Here is a 10,476-nt window from a genome sequence, read left to right as displayed (position 1 = left end):
TTGATCTCACGACCCTGGGACCATGACCTGAGCAGAAATCAAGATTCAGATGCTTAACTGACTGAGCCATTCAGGTGCCTCCGAGTGGTAACTTTGAATCACCACTGGTGGAGGTGTGAGAAATGAGAGGAGGAAACTTGCATTTGTTGGATACGATTGTGGATTGGATTTGGATTTGGATTGTGGATTGGATTGTTGGATTGGAAAGTGTGAGCATTGGTATGAATAAGGAGGGTAAAAACAGTAAGGGGAAAACTTCTTCAGAGGAAGATGGACGGTCAGGGGGTGCGGGACACAGAATTATGAGTAGCTGAATGGTGGGTTTCATCCTCAGGGCCAGGAGAAGTAGAGCCAATCAGGAAAGTGAAGTTCTAAGAATACCATCTGGGAAGAGGTATGCCAGGATGCCAGCCTAGGCCTTTCCATAGCCCCATGTAGGCCTACCACCCCAGTGTTACTCAGAGTGTGGCCTGCAAATCCCAGCATCAGTACTAGCTGGTGCTTGTTAGACATGAAGAATCTCGGGTCCCACCTCAGACCTCCAGAACCAGAATCTGCATTTTAACAGGATTCCCAGGTGACTCATACCTGCATTAAAGTCTGAGAAGCATTGCTCTACCCAGCTGCTCCTAAGGAGGAAACCTATTGTCTAGGCTCCTTAATCATCTGACAAAAGTTTTGTACTCGGGGAAATCCCTGGTAAACCAGGACGGTTGGTCACCCAGGCTTCTATCATCCAAGGCACAGTGTTACGATTATAAATACCTGCTCGATGGCACCTCTGTGGCCCTGTGCCATTCCCTCCAGAGCTCCACTGTCACCCCAGGATTATATCATTCCTACAGTGGCTTCTCACAACAGGTGGGCTGGAGACAGGAACGTAAGACCCTCTGGGATGAAAAGACTTCTTACAGATCTCCACCCAGAGTGCTACCATTGCCATCGCAAACTCATGGAGGGCATGTCAGACGTGAGAACTCAGGAGACAGGACTCAATCTGCCCAAGTCGATCAAGCAGAAAGGTTGTCCCTGAGAAGCCGAACACTGTGAGGGATGTCCCCTGGGAACCGGCCAGATGGGAAGGAGCCATCCATCTTGTGAGCTGCTGCTCTAACTCTTCAGAAATAATGGGTCTGTCCAGCGGGATGTGACTAAATGGCTTGAAGTTATAGCTGAGTGCCAACCAAGGGCCTGTCCCCGCTAAACAGAGCTGCCAACAGCCTCCACACAGAACCGCCCAACAAGATGAATGGCCAGCCCACTTTGGAACCTCACCACAGCTTGCCCCCCTCTCCTGGATGACAGGCCAGACATCTGGTATGTTGGGATGTTATAAAAACAGTTACAAATGAATGAGGGTGGACCACGGCTGGGAACTGAGGAAGTGTTATCCAGTATTTTCTCCCGTAAGCCTCACACCCACTCTAGGGCAGGAGCGTATTTCACAGACGGGGAACCTAGGGTTCAGGAAGGAAAACCACTCGGAGAGCAAGTCGCAGTCCCAGTAGTCTTCCCTGGCTCTTTCTGACTCCAAATCTACATTCTCAGCATGGCTCTCCTCTGACTTTATCTTGGCCATCCTCTCCCCACTGCAGAAACAACGTACACAGGACACATCCTCCAGCAGAGGGGACATCTGGAGGCATCACATCTGACAGCATAGCCCAGCGCACCGAACCCCCAAAGTTGTTTTCTGTTAGAGGAAACAATGAATAAGAAACGTGTTAAAATTTTTGAAACACCTATAATTATCTATGTTTTGAATTATGTGAGGGCATGCTAGGTTTAACAAATACCAGGATGACAATAAGCAATTTATAATATATAAGGGTTTGCTTACACTTATTATATTCGTTTATCTTTGCAACCGCTTTGTGGTGTTCATGGAAGAGGTATTGTTTTCCTTTATAGGACAAAGGAAACTGAGGCTGAAAAGTGAAACTGGGCTTCGCCGAAGTCATACAGCTAGGATGTGGTCACAAGCACAACCGCCTGCATTCTGACTGCACGTTCTGTGTTCTTTCTGTGACACCACAGTATAGCCGCGCGTGGCGGTGAGTTCAGTTCACGGCTCATCGTCAGGGAGGAAAGTAAACTAGGGTCCATGATAGTTGGCATAACTCATGACAGACCCGAGTGATGAATTCTCTACAAATGGCAGCATTTAGTGATCATAAGGTATGTCCACATAAATCATCTAATACACAGAAAATACATGTACTGTTTGTATGTATGTGAGATACTTAGGGCAGTACTGAAGCCACTAGACACGGGTGGCTTCTGGGCATGTGAAACGTGGCAAGCCCGTGGGCGCCTGGATGGCTCAGTCGGTTAAGCATCCGACTTGGTCTGGGCTCAGGACATGATCTCACAGTTCATGAGATGGAGCCCCACGTCCGGTTCTGCACTGACAATGGGGATCCTGCTTGGGATCCTCTCTCCCTCTTTCTCTACCCCTCCTGCATGCTCTCTCTCTCTCTCTCAAAATAAATAAAATAAACCTAAAAAAAAAAAGGAAATGTGGCACGCCCAGGTTGAGTTGTGCTGTGACTATAAAATGCAGAGTTTCGAGGACATAGTATGAACGAAAATGTAAAATATGTCAATAAATTTTTGTACCAGTTGCATGTTGAAATAATTATATTTTGTATATGTTGGGTTAAAATGTATTGGTAAAATAATTTTCAGCTATTTCTTTTCACCTTTGGATGCGGCTACTAGGAAGTGTACAGCACATACGCTTGCCTTTGCGTCTCTCAGACTTGCCTAAAGTCCACAGCACGTTGATATCAGGGTGAAGATGTTAAAGAAGGTCCCCAGGACTCATTCCAGTGAGGACTTAAGAAAACCGTCCCTTTCTCCAGTGGTGGACTCTGTGTGGCATAGAAGCGGGGCTCCGTGGAATGGTACTTCTCAAATTTCAGTTGTGTACAGAACACTCGCAGGTCTTGTTAAATGCGCGCTCTCGTTCGGTGGTAGGTCTGAGAGTGCGACCTGAGGTTCTTTGTTACGAGCAGCTCGGTGGTGCTGATGCTGGGGCGCCCACCTACCTACTTGGAAGAGCAGGAATCCCTAGAAGAGGGACAGAAACCGCACTTTTGAGCAGGGGGGCTTTGCAGGCTTCTCAGGCCACACCGTGAGCACAATAACTGAGGGAGAAGGCTGCCCCAGATGTTGACACACCCATTCGGCATGTGCCAGGCACTGAAGTAGGTGAGGGGAACGGGCTCATGCGTGTGGATGGGCTGGAGCGTGACACCTAAAGTCCATGGGAGGAGCGGCAGGGATGTGATGTGTGTTGTGTACTGTAGGGGGAGGAGGGCGGAGGGGCTTGACAAAGTGAGTCATTCGAGCCAGGAGTGCGCCCCTTTTAAAACTAGGTTACTTGTGTGTTAATAGCTCCCTGAATTTTGACTCTACAGTTGATGTCTTAAACTATTTTCCTGTCTACATAGAACTGGAAGATTTTTTTTTTAATGACTAGATGGTATTTTCTCAAATGGGGCTTTAGGTGAGAAGCTTACTGGGGAAGGGGTTTGATTGAACCAAGCAACAAATAAAAGCTCTAATAACCTCTCATCTTTTCAGTTGAGGCTGTTTGTAAAGTCACCCTGCAATTCTTCCTTGTGTTATTTCTGGCTAAGGTCAGTTAATGAAACTCAGAGAGCTTTCTCTCTTCTGTTTCGTTGGGGATTTTTTTTTTTTCTCATGCAATCTACAATCCCAGTGCTACCTGGGATAGTCTGAATTCTTTTTTCTCTTTTTCCTTTTCTCTTCTCTCCTCCCCCCCCCCCCCCCCCCCCCCGCCCTCCGGCTCTCCCCTTTCTTCTCCTCTCTTCTTTTTCACACTTTTCTTGCAATCTTCTTGGGCTTTCAGCTGCTTGTTTCAGGAGTTGCTTTTGCGCCCGGGGCCCCAGGTTTGCACCCGTGTTACTTAGCACAGTATTTTTTTTTAATATGAAATTTATTGTTAAATTGGTTTCCATACAAGGCCCAGTGCACAGTATTTGTGTGCAGCCCCTAAGGACGGAAGTGAGTCCTCAGGAGAAAGCACCTCTTCGCGTTGAGGCCTTCAGCACAGTGGGCTGGAGGGCTGCTGTAGGACTCTCACGATTCTTGAGCTGGAGCCCCCTCCAGTGAGACATTTTCTAATATCAAGTGGGCATTCTTCCCAGGGAAATCGTCTTCAGCCAAATCACAGGCATCTTCTCGCGTAGCATGAAGTTATTATTACTCTTCAGTCTCTTGCCGCTCTATATCTTGTAGCCATCTGGAGACCAAACCTTTATTTTGCAATCTGCAGGAAATTCTGGTAAGAGCTTGATGTTAGAATTCATAATCACTTTATAAGCCAGCTTGTTAGGATGGCAAGAAAAGAAGTTTTCAAATAAAACTCAAGAACCCAATAGGTTATATTTGAGGAGTAGTGGGCAGGTGGGAAGTATAGTGTGGTGTGGCTTTTGAGGATAGGATGCTGTGTCTGTGTTTTCTCATGCTCTATTTTTTTTAAGAGCAGTTTTAGGTTCACAGCAATATTGAGCAGAAGGTTCTGAGATTTCCTTTTACTCCTTCCCCCACACATGCGTCCCCTCCCCCATTACCAACATCCCCCACGAGACTGGTACCTTGTTATAACTGATGAACCTGTATTAACACACCATTATCACCCGGAGTCCATAGTTTTTAGTAGGTCTTACTCTTGGCTGTTGTACATTCCGTGGTCTTGCACAAAATGTGTAATGACATGTATCCACCAGCACAGTATCATAAAGAGTATTTTCACCGCCCTAAAAAAATCTCTGCTTCACTTCTCCACCTCTCTCACTCCCCCAGTCCCTGGCAACCTGCTGATTTTTTACTGTCTCTACAGTTTTGCCTTTTCCACAATGTCAGGTAGTTGGAATCATACAGTATGTAGCCCTCTCAGTAAGCTTCTTTCACTCAGTAATAGGCATCTAAGCTTCCTCCATGTCTTTTTGTTGTTTGGTAGTTCATTATTTTTTATTGCTGAATAATATTCCATTGTCTGGCTGTGTCGTAGTTTATTTTTCCATTCACCTACCAAAGAACGTATTGGTGGCTTCTGAGTTTTGGTAATTATGAGTAAAACTGCATACGTCTGTATGAAGAGTTTTGTGGGAACATAGGTTTTCAACTCCTTTGAGCAAATGCTGGATCGTATGATCAGAGTATGTCTAGTTTCATAAAAAACCACCAGACTGGCTCCCCGAGTGCCCGTACCATTTTGTGTTCCCACCAGCCTTGAAGGAGTGTCTGTTGCTCCACGTACTAGCCAGCACTTGGTGTTGTAAGTATTCTGGATTTGGGCCATTCTGATAGAAGTATGGTGGCATCACTTTGTTGTTTTAATTTGTGTTTCCCTGGTGACATAGGATGTGGGAGCAGCTTTTCATATGCCTGCTCGCCATCTGTATATAGCCTCTTTACTGAGGTGTCTGACAAAGTTTTCTCAGTAAAAAAGCAAAATTATAAGTATTGCTCAAAACTATCCAGCCGTTTCTCATCTCGCTTAGTGTAAAAGCCAGAAACCTTCCCGTGATCTGGAAGACCCACTACAACGTGGGCCCCTGTCACTTTTCTGATAGAATCTGTTCTCCCTGTCACTCACTTCACCTCAGCCATATTGTTCTCTCATTCAGGCTCAGTGTACTCAGGCTTCCAAGATTGTACCAGGAGGAAGCTCTTCCTCTCCACAGGTCCGTGACTCACTATCTCATTTCTTTTGGATCCCTGCTCAAATACTACCTTATCTAGGAGGTTTTTCCTGACTGCCATTTATTAAGGAACTCCCTCCCCACAGGCACACTGTTCTGTTTACCCTGCCATATGTGTGTGTGTGTGTGTGTGTGTGTGTGTGTGTGTGTGTGTATCCAACAAGTGCTTCTCATTGGCCAAATCTAACTGGGCTGACTGGCGAGGAGGTCTGCGAACTACGGTTTTTGAGCTTCTCATCCCTTCAGTACAGAGGAGAGCTTAGAAAGGTAGGAAGCTTCTGATTTCCAACAAACAATATCCAGCACAGATGGTTCATTTGTTGATTAGGCAACTACTCTAGTTTTGTGGTGGCTACAGTCAATCATAAGCCACCCAGCACACTGCAACAGCATGTTGTAAAATCAGAACTCAGGTTGCCTAGGGGTTTCCTAGCTAAGACTAGATCTACCTGGCAAGCTTCTTCCCTGCCCTCCACTGGCATTTCCAGTGTGTCTCTGGAAATAACTGTCAGAAGCATGCCAGACTACTGAATTTTCATCTCCTCACATTGTGGTCTGTTTGCTTTCCCTTCACTAGAAAACCCAAAAGAGGGGCGCCTGGGTGGCTCAGTCGGTTGAGCGTCCGACTTCAGCCAGGTCACGATCTCACGGACCGTGAGTTCGAGCCCCGCGTCGGGCTCTGGGCTGATGGCTCAGAGCCTGGAGCCTGTTTCCGATTCTGTGTCTCCCTCTCTCTCTGCCCCTCCCCCATTCATGCTCTGTCTCTCTCTGTCTCAAAAATAAATAAATGTTAAAAAAAAAAAAAAAAAAAGAAAACCCAAAAGATGTTTCCCTCCACCCTCTTGCACTAACCCATTCCCTAACAAGTATGCTCTGCTCACCTGATGGGTGCTCTGGGAATCGCTTTGGCTTCAGTCACTTGTGGGTATGATCGCAGCCAATGGGCCAGTGGCACCAAGCATCCAGGGCTCGATTTTTCACTGACAATCCTGACCCAGGCTGGGACCCAGGGCGGGAAGCAGGAAACGGAGGGCTGTGCCGTAGAGAAGGCTTCATAACACTCCACTGGGGTCAGAGCAGGCAAAGTAAATATTGTCCTGACCCCCCCATGAGAGCCGAAATGAGGCAGAACAACTTGTGGGTGATGGCCCAGTGGCTGTGGTGCAGACCGTCTCTCCTGGTGAGTCAGCAGTAGTCCTGCCAGGAAGAGATCTTTAGAAGATGGCTCCCATTCCATTTTGCTCAGATGGCTCTGACACGTTGGCCTCAGCCAGTTCGGGGCGCATCACTGCAAACCAGTGCTCAAAATTAGAACTAGCCTCATCTATGAATTGCTGGTAGGTGTTTTCCATAGTCCTGTTATGTCACTTTAAAAGACCTCCAGATAGACACACTCATACAGTTGGCTGGAGGTTGAAGTCAGGCCAAAAAAAGGAAACATCACGAACTCCTGGGTACTAGAAATCCCGAGACAGTGCCACTCCTTCTAGCTCAGGGTGGTCTAGTGGCAGCTCACCCAAGGCAGCATGTCTGCCGACACCCCAGTGCCACATGCTCCTCCCCTCTCTTAGGGACCCCCCACAGGCTCCTCCCCTTCCTTAGGGACCCCACACACAGGCTCCTCCACAGGCCCCTCCCCTTCCTTAGGGACCCCATACACGGGCTCCTCCCCTCTCCTGGTGACCCCACAAACTCACGTCCCCGTCTGATATCATGATTGGTCACTTACAAACACTTGGAAATACTCAAAGCCATGGACTTGGATATTATGGAGACTGTCAAATTCCTTCTCTCACCATGAAAACTGTATTTATTATAACTTATTGGGTACATCTCTTGATTAGATATTTCACTCTTCAGAGGCCTATTCAATGTAAGGGAAACAAATTTCAGACACTACTATGTGATGCCCTTTCATACTCACATGATTGCTATGTTCACATTCTTGGGATTTCACTGCAAAAAAATATCTCTCCCATGAAGTGTGGCCTATTGACTCAAACTGATTTTAGTTCCTTCATTATGTCCCCTTGGCAATTATAGAATCACTAATTTTGTGCTCTGTGCTGTTTTCTGGGGACCCTTTCCCCCACACTTAGGCTCTCATTGTCCACAGTCATCAACCTCCCTGTGCCCCCATCCCCACCCCACAGACTCCTTTCCTGTACAAGCCACTTCTATTGGGATACGACGTTTGATTATCCTGCTAACAATTATCCTGTTCATTTTAACCTCAAGGCTTCTCAACTATGTATTCTCTATTTATGACTGCCTTTCCGATCCTCTTCTGAGGTGCTTAATACCTTAAAATCTAATTTTGGCACTTGCAATTTTCCTGAAGCATCATCATTCATTCTTAAAGAGCTCTAGTGACTACCTGCTTCCAAGTTCAATAATCTTTTCTCTATATTATGTCTGACATATTTGCCAAAGTCAACTTACCTGATGCTTAGCTGCAGCTGCATGACAAACCAACCCCAAGCTCCGTGATGTCAAACAATAATTAGATATTACTGCTCACACATTTTGCCGATTGTCAGGGGTTCGTCTGATATAGGACGGATTTGGCTGGTGGCCCTTTCTTCAGGCTGTGGCTGCTGCAGTTTCTCTGCTGTACTAAATTCAGCCATGGAGGCTCTTCTATTGAGCGTTCTCTTCCTATGATCAGCGAGAAAGCTGAGACGTGTTCTTTTCCTGGTAAGGGCAGAGATACAAGAAGCCAAGCAGAAACACATGAAGCTCCTTAAAGCCTATGCTTGGAGCTGGCACACTGTCACTTCTTCCCACCTACCACTCATTGGTCAACACAAGTCACAATGATAAACCCGAAGTCTCAGGCAGAGAGGGACCTTCACCACTGATGAGACCATGGTAGGGGTGTGGATGTAGGGAGTGGGAAACAACTGAAGCCTTTCAGGTGCTTTTGTGACTCTGCACCATTCTGAGATCTTAAAAGGTTTCTGGTGACCTTTCACTGGATCCTCTCCTTACATACTTATGGATTTTCAGCAGTATTCTCTTGTCTTACACTCTTCTCTTCGTCAATAAGATCCTTGAGTTCCTCCATGTTGAATTACCTCTCAGGACTTTACGCTAAGCCCTATTTTCTTACCAGCTTTAGTTTGTTTCCTCTACTAAAATTTTTGGCTTTATAAATCAATATAACCCTAGATTCAATAATTCCAAAAATAATTCAGTATCTTTCACCTAAAAGCATCTTTTCCTCTTATGTTCTTTGACCCTCAGCAGTGGTATCACCATTACACTTTGGAGTTGTCATTTTTTTCCTCAATCCTTCACACTCCATATCATGCACCATATTAGGTCTTAACAAATTTTCTTTTTTCTTTTTTTTAGGTTTATTTATTCTGATAGAGAAAGAGAAGGAGAGAGAGTGCATGGGGGAGGAGGAGAGGGGTATCTGCACTGTCAACATAGAGCCCAGTGTAGGGGTCAAATTCACGATCTGCGCGATCATGACTTGAGCCGAAATCTAGAGTCAGACGTCTAACCGAATGAGCCACGCTTAACAAATTTTCTTGAGCAATGACTCTTCTTTCCTTCCTAACATGGCTTCTGTTTTCCTGACTCCCCAACTCCACTAGTCGTGCTCTGTATGCATCCTTCATAATTCAACACATGACCCCCCAACTTTTCTGCAGAGCCAGCTTCTCTGACATTTCCAGATTGCTTTTCTTTTCTTTGCTTTTGAATTCCAAAACTATTTCTTTTTTTTTTTATTTAAAACAAAATTTTTTTTTTTAGTGTTTATTTACTTTTGAGAGACAGATCACGAGCAGGGGAGGGGTGGAGAGAGAGGAAGACAGAGAATCTGAAGCAAGCTCCAGGCTCCAAGCTGTCAGCACAGAGCCCGACATGGGGCTTGATCTCACCAACTGTGAGATCATGACCTGAGCCGAAGTCAGACACCTAACCAGCTGAGCCACCCAGGCGCCCCATCCAAAACTATTTCTAATCTGTGCTACAAAAGTATCCATATTATCAATTATCAATTTATCAATTCAGTTCTTTCTGGCATAATTTGTTTTGTGCAATTGGTATATATCTACTCTCCCCAAATGGACTGTAACCCAAGGAGGCAATGTGTTGCGTTGAGTGTAGGATTTAGAGGCAGATAAATCTAGTTTGAGTCTTATTTGACTTATTACCTGTGAACCTTGAGAAAATTACTTAAACTCATTAAGCATTGGTTCTTTCATCTATAAAAAGTGGGTTATTTATGCTAAAGAATCTTCGTAAGGAATAAGAGAGATCATGTATGGAAATCACTTGGCACACAGTAGGCTTTCAATAATATTTTGCTTTCTTCCCCATTCCCTCCCTCTTTTTTTGTATCCCTTGGGTTCTCATTGCTATTTAATATGACTATGTTCTATTTATGTGTTTTCATTCTCTAATTATTTAAAAAAAATTTTTTTAACATTTATTTATTATTGGGAGACAGAGAGAGACAGAGCTTGAGCATGGGAGGGGCAGAGAGAGAGAGGGAGACACAGAATCTGAAGCAGGCTCCAGGCTCTGAGCTGTCAGCACAGAGCCCAATGCAGGGTTCGAACCCACAAACTGTGAGATCATGACCTGAGCTGAAGTTGGACGCTCAGCCGACTGATCCACCCAGGCACGCTGTTCTCTCTCTAATTCTAAAGCAGATTCTTCAAGGAAAGGAATTTGTCTTTTATATCTCTTAGTTATCTGCATATATGGAAGGTGTAAATCGTGT

General features: G+C 45.4%; 1 long non-coding RNA gene across 1 annotated transcript in view; it reads left to right on the top strand.

Annotated features, from left to right (window-relative positions):
* The first annotated feature begins 2,069 nt into the window (after positions 1-2,069).
* The window catches only part of LOC125175360 (uncharacterized), a 177,684-nt gene continuing 169,277 nt past the window's right edge, over positions 2,070-10,476 (top strand). The window contains exon 1 of the long non-coding RNA XR_007155762.1: positions 2,070-2,178. This is a non-coding gene — a long non-coding RNA (uncharacterized LOC125175360). The remainder of the gene's footprint in view (positions 2,179-10,476) is intronic.

Source organism: Prionailurus viverrinus, chromosome C2 (genome assembly GCF_022837055.1).
Source record: "Prionailurus viverrinus isolate Anna chromosome C2, UM_Priviv_1.0, whole genome shotgun sequence".
Taxonomy (NCBI): domain Eukaryota; kingdom Metazoa; phylum Chordata; class Mammalia; order Carnivora; family Felidae; genus Prionailurus; species Prionailurus viverrinus.
Note: the sequence above shows the minus strand (reverse complement) of the source record. Positions and strands in the feature narration are given on the sequence as shown.